This window comes from Talpa occidentalis, unplaced genomic scaffold (assembly GCF_014898055.3).
Source record: "Talpa occidentalis isolate TD23 unplaced genomic scaffold, MPIMG_talOcc4v2.1 talOcc4.2, whole genome shotgun sequence".
Taxonomy (NCBI): domain Eukaryota; kingdom Metazoa; phylum Chordata; class Mammalia; order Eulipotyphla; family Talpidae; genus Talpa; species Talpa occidentalis.
In genome coordinates this window covers 115762618-115775998 of record NW_023602073.1, presented here as the reverse complement: position 1 = coordinate 115775998, position 13381 = coordinate 115762618, and the positions used below count along the sequence as shown (strand labels likewise).

The following is a 13381-nucleotide window of genomic DNA, read 5'->3' as shown; positions in this document are numbered from 1 at the left end:
CCCAGAACACAATTGAAGATATAATCCAAAAGGTTTAATGACACAGAATCAACTTCCTCCCATATTAGACACAACATAGAGTTTGTCTAATGTGAAAATTAGGGTCAATGCTTTTCTCAAGCCAGTTTCTGGAAGCATCAAGATGTTGACAGTTTTTACTTTTGATTTTTTCTATTAATGAGAGGTAGTAGAATCTATTCAAAGAGACTTAAAGCTTACGACATGTAGTAGCAGGGTAAAATCTCTGGAGTACCCATTTAACTAGTGCTTATTCTCCCCTTTTTTACTTACATAAAAGGTGCTCCATTCTATTCTTACGGCTGCATTGCTAAGTCAAACATGGATGTCCCAATTTATACCCTAGGTTGATCAAGGTGAAGGTATTACGGTTTATAGCTAATGATCTCTCAATCTTGACAGACCCACTTGGTAAACACCATGATGAGGAGAGGAAAGCTGTGTAAGTGAAATGATTCTAACTTGAATGTGTACATCTCATCTTTCTAATAAAATGAACTGCACAGACATTAAGGTCCTTCAACTATCTTTCAAATAATTTGAAAGCTGACCTGTAAAGTATTCAATTTTCATCTTCTAGGACATCACATTTCTGATTGACTTGCTACATTTTTCTGCAAAAATTTTAATAGTGTGAGGTCTGTATTTAACAGGAAGCTAAAATGGATCTTTCACAACCACAGCTTCAGGGAATTATCCAGAAAACCCTCCCCATCTGTTCAGGATGTATTTGAATAATCTCTAAGAGGGGGAAACAAATGAAGAGTGTGCTGTACTTGTGGGAGGTGGAAGAAAGCTCTCAAAATAGGGATCAAACTAAAGCTTAGTAATTCTATGCCAGGAGCCTCTTCTGGAAGTCTAGTGAAATCTTAGTCTCTTTCTCATTATGTTTTTTAAATTCTTAAGATATAAAACCTAAGGATAAAAGGAAATCTATTACTCTGAAATATAACTGTCTATCTATCAATCTATCAATACTTTTTAAAATGTGGTAAGTGTGCCTTTTTATTAAGACACAAGATTTAACGGCAGGGATAGTAGATACCATAATTTTTAAGTAGTGATGAGCATAAACAATATTTTGAGATGTTTACAATAACTGTAATATAATATGAGCTACCTATAATATCTTTCTGTGGCAAAATTACAGGTTCTGCCAATAATACCATAGTTGGTTATTTATATTATGATTTGGAAGAAAGGCTAAATTTTAGCTAGAGTTTGTGAAAATTAAGATGCAGTATTTCTTCCTCCCCCACCCCATATAAATCCCACAGACTTCAGGTTAAGAATACTTAAAATTTTCTGAAGATTACCTCTTCCAGACTGCATTCTTCCTTTAAGGGTTGATATTAAAGTAGTGATCTCAGTAAGACCTACCCTAGTCCCATTATCATTCCCCAACAAACTTTTTTCCTTGTCCTCATTTTTATGTCCTCTCAGCACATGTGTGGATACATATATGTAAACCCCTCCCCTTCTAGAATGCAAGCTCTACAAGTGCAGGGTCTTTTCCCTTTGTTGTATTCACTAATAGATCTCCAATCCCAAAAACAATACCTGGCACACAGACATTCAATACTATTTTTGGAAAGAAAAAATTAACAAATAAGCTTATAAAACTGGGTCACACTATTGACAACAAATATGTGATCATTATGAAATCAGGAGTTTGGAGGAATAATTATTTCAGTGTTTGGTTAGCTGTGCTGGTGACATGGCCTGGTGCTAAAATGACTAAGGTTGATGAATTTCTTAACCATTTGATAACAAAGCCACCTTCCCAGTCAGCTTATCAGTATGTGTACTAGTTGTAAACAGACTGTTAAGAATGTGGATTAATACCCTACTTTTGGGAAAATAAAAATCCATGCAGCAAGCTCACTGCCAGGAAGTTAGAAACACTGTCTTTACTGTCTCACAGGGACTGGTGAGCCAGGCACAGAATCCCAATCATTCATTTCCCACCTTTGTGTCTTTGTACCATAGCATGATGCATCTATAAGTGGCAACATATACATCTAGCCACGTTAAAGTTAACACTAAGGAGTTGCTGCCATCTACCAACCCCAGGCATGTCCGATTAACCAATAAAAATTTTATATAATCAAACATTTAATATAACTTTTGATCTTCAGGAAATATTCTCATGCAAATTTCCATGAAAAATTCCATGATCCCTCACATAATTGCTTATTCCAAGCAGTTTCCAATATGCCAAATAATAGCAACAATTCAAAAAAGGTTTATGGTATCTTCAGATTCATCACTATATCATTATGAAATTGGACACATAGTCATTTTTCTATAAGGTTTTTCTAAATCTTTTACTAATACAATCTTAACACAGACACAAAATATAATCATGGACAGAACATATTTTACTGTTATGTAAACCAAAGGAAATTTACCTGTAGCACATTGGTAGCAGCAAAGAAATTATATATTCAACATAATCCTAACCAGTGGCTAAAATCAACTTACTGGGAAAGCTGATTAAGAGGGAGGAATCACTAAAAAATAATATAGATGTTAATTCATTAATTTTATTTCAGGTTTAAATACCTGTGTGTATAGAGATTCACTAATCTTCTGAAGGAGAGTTTAACTCTTTTCTTGGAATATGGGTCTATAGTTTGAAGTTTCATTGCTCCTACACAGAACACACATCACATTTTCCAGCTTTGGGTGGGAAGGCAGACTGGTCCATCCACTTTGGAAAACTGTTTGGAGGACCCTCAAATTACTAAAAATGGATCTACTATATGACCCAGCAATTCTACTCCTAGGAATCTACCAAAGGACACAAAAACATTAATTCAAAAGGAAACTTGCACACCTACATTCACTGTAGCACTATTTACAATAATTAAAATATGGAAACAACTTATATGCCCAAAAACATATTACTGGATCAAAAAGAGTGACAGACTGACAGACACACACACACACACACACACAATGAAATATTACTCAACAAACAAAAAACGGTAAACTTATGCCATTTGCAGCAACATGGATGGAGCTGGAAGGGAGTATGCTCATTGAAATAAGTCAGAAGGAAAAAAGATATCAGATGGTTTCACTTATAGTAGGAATATAGGGAAACCACATAAAGGATCAGGAAAAAAAAGACAAAACCAGCAGGCAAACTATAAATTGGAGGCATTCACCAGGGGAGGGATAAAAATAGGAGGGAAGAGCACAAGAGTCTATGGTGATAGTTCACAGGTATCTTCGTGGTGGTAATTTTATGGAGACAACACCTGAGAGGAGAAATCAAACATTGTACAAAAATGAACAACGATGTAAAAATATATAAATAAAAATGGGGAAAAAACAATTTTCAGCTTTGGTTTCTTGAGACAATACTTGTGAAGGAATGTAGAATTCTTTGAGATTTTTGTGAGTTTTTCCCTTAACTTTTACTAATCTCACGCACATTAAGTTATGAAGGCAATTTTTTTTTACAGTTAATTGTTCCAAAGCATTTAAGATAGTTTTAGAAACATTAATTCTTTTCCTTTTTGAACTCATGCTTTCTATTTACATAATAATATTAAAATTACGTAATTATAGCTATTAGTAAAACTGGCATCAACTGGCTTGAGAACAAATAGAACTGATATTTGCTAAGCACGGAACTCTACTAGAGCAGAAGTGAATGGACTTCAAGAGAGTAACCTATAAGCCTTGACATTCAGCATCCCTGAGAGTTGCCACCAGGTTATGCTATGAATAGAAATTAGTTTCACTGGCAAGTCAGTTAAGAGGAGACTAGTTAGGAAAATCTTTACTGCATTTTTTATAAGATACATTTTCTTTCCTTGGAGAGCTGCTCTTAAAGTAAGTTTTGTGGACCCTTAAGGTCTCTGACACTCTGTTAGGGGGTCCACAAGTAAAAGGTATTTTTATAATTATATAAAAGTGTTATATATTGATATTTGCACTGATGGTGCAAAGTAATAAAGGGTTAAAAATGCTGCATCTTATCAAGAATGTAGGCAGAGTGCCTTGTATGATTTTGTACTGCCAGATACTCTAAGTTAAAAAAAAATAATTTCACTTAAGAATATCCTTGATAAAGGGTTAAAAATAGTTATTAGCTTTATAAAATCTCAACTTTTTGAGTATATGTCTTTTTAGTATTTTGTGTGGTGAAACGGGAAGTATGCAAAAAGCACAATAGGTACCCAAGTATAACTATCACAAGGAAAATAAATTGTGCTGTGAGTTGGGTGCTAACTAGCTGCCGTTTACTGATGAAATATCTTTTTTTATGTGAGAATGAATGAATGACAAATTATCATTATTCACAGTTGGATTTATAACTGCAAGTTTTCTTGTAAATGGACAAAGAGGCCTAAAAACTGAAAATCTTTGTTATCAATGACAAAATTTGAGCTTTTAGACAGAAATAATAATTTTGGAAAACTTGTATCTACTACCATGAGCAAAAGAGCTTATCAAAAAAGACTTTTCTGATGAGATCAGTGAAAACAAATGTGATTCATTTTTATATTACATAATTAAATATGTCAACATTTGGAAGACTGGAAATAAACATTTAAAATGAAAACTGATGCCAACTGTTGAAGTTAGCTGTTGAATGAATGAGAATTCATTAACACTATTCTCCCTATGTTAATTCTGTTTGGAAATTTCCATAATAAAAAGTAAAATACAAAAAAAAAATGAAAACTGATATTACAAAACCATACATAGATAAAAGATCCACTGTAAGCACAAAATAGATTTTTTAACCAAGTAAAAGATATAAGGAGTTTGTTAACATGGCTTCAGATTCCACACTGTAACTTATAACCCAGAGTCCACATAAAATTAACTTTTGTGAAACTACCACTTAACAAGTTCTAGTACAGTATTAAAGAAAAATATTTATAACTATATGAAAACATTCTTTAAACACTCCTTTTTTCAATCACATAGATATGTGAAACTGGATTTTCTTCATATACTTCAACCAAAACACCCCTTTGCAATAGACTTAATATGGAAGTAGATATGCAAGATTTACAAAAATGTAAAATAAAGGACCTCTTTTACACTATAAACTTGTTCTCAAAAATAGTTTTTTTCTAAAAATATAATTTATGTTAATGTGGAATAAATTTATTTTTGAAATGATTTTTTAAATTTTTTTTAAATTTTGATAAAGATAAGTACACACAAAGCTCTTTGATGTCCTCACTAATATTAAAAAAATATGAAAGAACTCTGAGTCCAAATGTTTTAAAAATTACCTAGGAAACTTTCAAAGATGAATTTATGTAAAACAGAAGGATTAAATCAGACAAATAAACTGTTAATTGTTTGGGTTAGGGATTGGGATGTTGGTAGGGAAAGGCATAGAAATTATCATGTGTTGTTTCTATAAATCAAACTGTAACTATAAAAGGAAGAAAAGAGGCATAAAAGTATTTCCAAAACTTAATAACTTCATTAACAGGAGTTTTTATAGTTATTGGGTATGGACAAACTGCTTTCATTATTATAAATGCTTTATAACTATTTATTATGTATAAAATGTAATCACAGGCAATCTAAGTAGTCTGTATTACTTAAATTTGACAGCCTAGTTGATGAAATAACTAATAAGTCTAATAACAAAGTCTATTTGTATATATTTGAATTTAAAATGACTAATTTTTTTTACATATTTGTGAAAAGATTGAAAGTATTATAAGGTTAAAAGACTACTCTATATAATATCACTTACATTTTTAAGTTTCATTTACATAAGTATTCTTAAAATAAATACTTGAAATAAAGGAAGTTTGGTATTTAAAATATAAGAGGAGTCAAGGGATCACTTGATACTAATTTAAATGAATCAACAGTATACATACAGAAAATAAACACAAGAAACGTGGTAACTCTTAAGTACCTTTATCTTCTTATGGCTATTAGTCCTGTTGTCTAGAACTTTTTTACAGTTATTTCACAACAATTTTATGTCCGACTTTACCATATGGAACTATATTTTGAGGTCATAATTTAATCCCTTATATAGGCAAATCATTATATATTTAAAAGTATGTTTATTTATTTATTTTTGCTTACTTTATTTATTTATTTTTAAATAATAAATTTTATTTTTATATTCCCCCATACAATTGCAAACACCCCATTCTGACCCCAATCCTTCCCCTCCCACCCCCCACCCCCCAAAAAGTGTCTCTGGTTCATAGTTTTTTGTTGATTTTGATTTTCACTTTAAAAGTATGTTTAAATGAGGCTGTGTTCGCTAGACCATTCCCAAAACAGAATTCAATGAAAACAACCAATCTTTTTCCCACTTTGAGATAACTATATTGTTTCATAAACCTATAAAATTTTTGCTAAGTAAATTCATAAAGTAGATATATATTAAAATATGGTTATTTTAGAAACTAGATTGTACATAAATACAAACTTAAGAGAAATGAAACAAGCTTTAAATGAATGATGAATTTAAATGCAGAATACAACAAAGAACTCTTTAGAAATTCCCAAGTGTAAAGTTTATACAACAGAGCAGCACCAACTTCCCATTTGCCAATTCCACTGTAGCAGTGTCTATCATACAAACCTCTGCCTAGAGTGTGTACTTGGTCACACAGCAAAATATGCCAAAATAAGGTCAATTCTATTTTCAAAGTGTAAATTGGTCTCTTCATTCCAGAAGTGTTCTGAAGATAGTAATCTATATATGTGAAATCAAATAGGAAGTCATTTGATTTTCAACCAAATGCCTTTACATGTTTGGAAACAACCTCTAGTAAGTTAGGAGAGTCGTATATAACCACTGCTTTTAAAAACATGACTAACGGCAATTATGATTCATCTTTTTTCCCTGTGCAAGTTAAATGTAAAAACTAACCATGAATGTTTAAGGAGTAATATGTTAAACTTTATAAGTAATTCCTATAAAATTTAGTCAAAGTGGATTTCTAACCCATGTGGCCTTGCCTGTGAAGCATATTGGGGTCTTCACAGTGATTTGCCAAAAAGAACAGTGTAAGCCTGGAACACAGATATATTCGAGAGGAATCTGGGAATGAGTGTCTAAAGAAATATGTTCAGTTAAGCTCTGGTCTACCTTGGGATACATATTCTGAGTGTCTAATCAGGTGGCATTAGCAACATCAAACATAATTCATAATTTATATTTGGGAAGAAATAGAGAGGTTTACTTCACGTAATTAAACACAAAATATGCCACGCCCTTTACATATTTTACTTCATTTAATCTTCAAAACTCACATTAGGTATTAAGCCCCCATTTTATATATTGTAAAAGTGGTATTTGGGTACAAAAACCATTTATTTAAGAACAGGTGGGGCCAAGAATGAAATCCAAGACATCTGAATCTAGAAATGTTTGTACTTCTATCTGGTAAGGGGAAACACTGTGCTTTTAAAGACAGTCACCAAGTTTGTAATAGAAACCAGCCAGAAGAAAGTGCTAGTGAGCTCTTCTAGCATTAGTAGATCTACCAAGAGGGCATAAGGAAATTCATGCTGAAATATAAAACAAGGTTCCAAGTTGTGGTTATTTTCATGACATCAAGACTGAAGCAAGGCATACAATGTGGTGAAAGTGACAGACATCAGAAGAGATACCACAATGCTGTGTTCATATAATAGCTCAGGGCCCATCCAAGGTACCTGAGATTTCCTCAGGCATCCCAAAGTACTACCCACATAGAGTTGGTATTGAGCCTAGGCCTGGACTTGCAAGATCAGAAACTATAGCCCCTTGAGCTAGTCAGAGTCAGAGGTCACAAAAATGGAAAATGAGCTTTCCTTCCTCGGTTTTTGCTCCCTACTTAAGAACAACTGAAGGACAGAAGTATAAAAGCATAGGAATTGACTATATTAAGAAATCGTCAAGGAAAATACCATCCTTGAAATGTAAATGACTATTTTTTCCCACAATCTATTTCTATATGCATTAAATCACTGGCTTCAATATAGCAGAACACTACCACTTAATTTCATTTTTAAATTATGACTACATTATCCCAAGTATTAAGTTCCAAAACATAAAAAATTAAGCCAGTTTGGCCCTACTCAAGGAGAATATTATGCAAAAGCAGAAACTAAAAGGAATTTTCTTTTTTGCTTAAAAATAGTGTAGATGATTTGTATGTAGATTTATAGATTCAACACAATACCTGTCACTATGACTGCTTTTCAAGTAAAAAAAACAAACAATTCTAATATTTGTATGGAACCACAAAAACCCACAAATAGCCAAAGCAATTCTGAAAGAAAAGAAGAAAAATGTAAGTATTTTACTCCCTGACATCAAACTATACTACAAAGTGATAGTAACCAAACAATATGGTACTGGAACACAAACAGTAACACAGACCCATGGAATAAAGGACCCAGAAGTAAACCCACACTTATATGGACAGTTAAATTATGACAAAGGAGCCATAACCAGATGATAGAGAAAGGAACAACAAATGGTATTGTAAAACTTAAGACAGCCACATGGAAAAAAAATAAAACATCACTCTTTATCTCCATACACAAAATTAATTCTAACTGAATTAAAAAATTGGATGAAAGACCTGAATCATAAAATACATAGAAGAAAACGTAGGATATACACTAATCCACACTAATTTTAGATAGTATTTGAGGGCTCAACTCCAGCAGCAGTGGAAACAAAAGCAAAAATAAATGGGTTTACGTCAAATTAAATGCTTTGTACAGTGAAAGAAACTACCACAAAAACAAAAATGCAACCTACATACTGGGAGAAAACATTGGCGCATATTACATCTGACAAAGGGTATTCTTTCAAAACACATCAAGGACTCGTACAACTCAACAACAAAAAATCAAATAACCCAAAAATGGGCAAGAGACCTAAATGAACACTACTCCAAAGACATAAACATGACACACAGGCCCATGAAAAAAGTGCAGAATATCACTTACTAGAAGGGAAATGCAAATCAAAACCTCACCCGTGATAATGATTTATGCCAAAAAGACTAGAAATAGGAAGTGTGGCAAAAGCATGAACAAAAAGGAACACAACATTCACTGTTGGTGGGAATATAAATTGAGATCTTCTCTATGGAAAGTGATATAGCATTTCCTATAAAAAAACCCTGAAACTGGAAATATCACATGATGCAGCTATACCAGTTTCAGGTATTTATCCAAAGAATATGAAAAGACATATGTATCCATATGTACTGAACAGCATTATTTAGAACAGCCATAACGCAGAGTCAACCAAAATGCCCACTGATAGAAAGAAGTGGGATTTAAAAAGATGAAGTTATGCCTTTTATGAGAATGTGGATAGACCTGAGGGGATATTCTAAGTGAAAAAAGTCAGAAGGTGAAAGGTAATTACTGGATGGTTCACTCATTTGTAGACTATAAATAACCACAGAAAACTGTCAAAACATAATAAAATAACTCAGATTGTGAAAGGTATAGTAGCTATCAGAAGGAGGGAAAGTGTAATAGTATAGTAACACTGAAGATTTGTTGATAGGTAAATGAAGCATGTTTATTTGTAAGGTGTGAAGCTGTCTGTTCTCCCAAAATTATATAGTTTTGTAAACAAATGGAAAATTCACAATAATTTTTAATAAAAAATAAATCTCAAAGAAGAAAAGAAACAACAAAAAAAGAAAACAGGAAAAACAGGAAAGAATTATATAATTGACCTAAAATAATGAACCTCTGAATAAGAGAAAAACCACTAAAGAAAACAAAAACAAAGGGGAAATAAACAAATATATCCAAAAATTTGCTAGAACAACAGAGCATAAGCTTCCAGAGTGAAATAGTCCATCAAATACATAGGACATGGATAAAAACAGACCCATCACAAACCAAGACACACGATCCCTCAGTTTTATAACACTGGTGTCAGTGAAAAGACCCCGAAAGTTTCAGAGAGAAAAATCAGATTTCATCCAAACTATCAAGAATTAGAGAGTTCAGACATCTCAATAGCATACCAGAAGCTAGAATACAATGGAACAAAGCCTCCAAAACTCAGAGAAATGATTTCCAGGCTATAATTTCATACCTAGCCTAGCTACCATCTAAGCATGAGAGCAGAATAAACACCAGCATTTCAAAATTCTCATAGCAGAAATTAAATGAGGGATAGATTGTGCAATATTTATATATCTACATGAGTAAATATGAATATTGGGCTGTGATGTTAACTATGTTACTTATACAAGTCAGTCAGATGTTTCCTGCAGGCAGAGATCACACATAGGGTCTGCTTCAGTGTGTGGATATGGGTGAAATAGTAAACTCCATGTGGTTTTGCAAAATTATGGCTAGAAGTTTGGGATATTGTAGCTAATGAAAAGTTTTTGCAACATGTGTAAATTTATTCTTATCTCTTCATTTTCCCCAGGTTTTTTTTTTTGCAACAGTGAATTCATTTACAAGAATTGTGGAAATGAACTAAAGTAGCTCACTACATCATTACAAGCCCAAATCACTACCCACATTTCATCAAGAATCTTTTCTCTATTTCTTTTCTTAACTTCAGAAGAAAAATCACTATTCACTCAAGCTGATGACTTCTTCCTGGAGCACCACCAGTGTAAGTCTTATTTTGGTTTCACTCCTGAAAGTGATCTGTGGACATTTATGTGGTTTTAATGCTCTATTAGCACCTTTCCTTTTCTTTTATTCTTCTAGTTGTTACTCATTTATTGCGATAGGCCAACTGTCATAAAATCCGACCTTTTTTGAACCTTCCTTCTGTATTTTTCTATTATGAACAGAAACTATGTTGCATTTGAAAACATATTTTATATAGGATAAAATCTTTTTTTTTTCCTGATGACTTTTTTTTTTAATGTCAAACACTGTCAGGCAATAGGAAGTAGCTAAAAATAAACCTTGACAGATGTGAACTTGACACCTCCTCTTGAGCCCACAAGCACTTCAAACTCATATCCAAAACCAAACCTTTTATTCCCATCTCCAATAGTTCCAAATATTGTAACTCACTGAAAAGTCCTACCATTCTCTCAGCATCTTATTAAGAAAATTCTTTGTCCTGTTTGTCCACAAATACAATTGTGAAGTCTTATAGATGCTAATTCTTAAATCTTTGCAAAACCCATCTTTTTTTTTTCCCATTCTCAGAGACCCTGTTTCAGGTTTTCTTCTGGACAAACACAAAAGCATAACTAACTAGTCTTCCTGGTTTGACCTCTACTGTCTACTCTCCACATTAGAGATTCTTCCTAAGATACAACTATATCACATGGAGAAAACCAGCCAATTTACAACTGAGGAGACAACTGCCTCCACCTATGCTCACATGGAATGATCAAAGCAGAACTGCCTCGGCTCCCAGCTGTCAGCCTACAGGAAATGACAAGGGTGGGGCCTCACTGAGATGCACCCTGAGCAACATCCAGACTGATTGCCGGAAGCTGCACAGGTCAAAGGGTTCAGGTTCCTCCACAGATTTTAAGGAAAACAAAAGGATAGAGGGGAGAAGATTGTAAATAAAAAAGACTTAATAGACATTTAAAAAATGAGGAAGACTAAATAAACTTGTGCCTAATGCTATGCATTTGGATGAACTACAAAGAAACGCAGGGCTGCAGAAGTCCGGGTAGCCTCTGTGGGGACAGAAGAAACCATGACTGGGAAGCAGCTCACAAAGGCATTTCCAAGGGTGATGGTAAAGTTTCATTTCTCCATCTGTGCTGTGGTTAACAGGGTGTTTACTTTAACATTCTTAACTAAGATACACATTTGTTCTATCATGCAGTATTTTATTTTACAATGAGATGGTTAAACACATACACAAATCTGGTGATGTCACTGTCCTTTTAAAACCTACAATGGCCTCACAATGTTTGAAAGAAAAGTCCAACCTTCTTCTCATGATGAAAAAGGCCTGATAGTGTCTGGCTCTTCACTGAAAATCTCACGGCTTGATAATCTCTCCCACGCATTAAATTTTCAGTTCCTCAAAAGCACTCTGCTTTCTGACATCACATACTTTAAACGTCAGTTACTCCTGCTTGAACCAATTAAAACACACACTCTCTTCCCCCTTTATTTGGCTAATTCCTCTTTGTCCTTCAGACCTAATGGGATAGGAAAGCTATCCTGGCACACCCAAATCAGGCAAAATAGCTCTGTCTTCCCAATACACAGTGCACTTTCCCCAAAACAGCATCATCTTCATTAATATTGTGTATTAGTTAGTTTATATCTTCCATAGAACAACAACTTGAGGTAAAAAATAAAACTTGCCCTCAAATTTTTATATCCCCAAAATGCCCAGAAAAATTATATGATAAACTTATGTGAGTATATGCATGCATGTATTTATAAATGAGAATTCCCTTTGCTGCCACCAATTACTGAGAACACAAAATATGAGAAAAGTAGTAGTTATAATAATGGCTAGCACTTAACTTATGAATTTTGCTGTTTCATTAACTCATTTAGTCCTTCAAACACTATGAGGTATGTACTAGACTCATCACCAATTTAATGAGGAAACTGAGCCATGAAGAACCAAGTAACAGACTCTAGTTCACACAGCTCACAAACAGGATCAGAGCACAGGCAGTCCAGTTGCACAGCCTTGCTCTTAATTCCAATAAAATATCACCTCCCACTACCTACAATCACTAACATTCATTTCACAGACTGAAACAGGAGGCTTTAAAGTGAATGAAAACAAAATTATATTGAGGTTACTTGATAGGGAGCGCCCATGAATATTACATGCATGTTAAGATAATGGGTGCTAAAATTCAAGAGATTGGGAAAGAAAGAATACTAGATGAAGAAGACTTCAAAGACCAGGTAATCTGAGATTGTCCTGTAAACTATGCACCGAGATATCAAATACTGAATACTTCCTGCAGCCTCCAAGTAAGCCGAAGGTACAATACCTCAGAGATTACAGGCTGGTATTAGGCAGGCCTTTGGGTGAGAGGCCAGCCAAATAAAGATATCCACAGTGCACAAAGCAGAAATCAAATTTAAAGTTGTATACACATCAGGATTTCTGCTCTTGATTAGCTTAGATTTACAATCACAATAGGATTATTTATTCATTCACTCATTCATTCTTTCACAGGAATTTATTAGTGGTTTTGTGGCTGGCATTGCATAATTGGTCCAAGACAACAACCAAGTACCATTCTTTATGCCTCCCTTTCCTTTGCTATCTAAAGTTTAGTGTTTCTCAGAATCACATAGGAGACCTCTTCCAAGATACGGTAATTCACTGAGTCTGGTAGGCTCAGGAATCTGTCTTCTTAGGAACAGCTATATGATTCTGAAGAAAGAATCATACATTTGAAAGGATATATGCACT

The 13381-nt window shown here is 33.7% G+C and overlaps 1 protein-coding gene across 4 annotated transcripts in view; it reads right to left on the bottom strand.

Moving 5' to 3' along the window:
- Window positions 1-13381, bottom strand: part of LOC119252807 (dermatan-sulfate epimerase) — a 116516-nt gene that overhangs the window by 13291 nt on the left and 89844 nt on the right. The gene's annotated exons all lie outside the window — the stretch shown is intronic.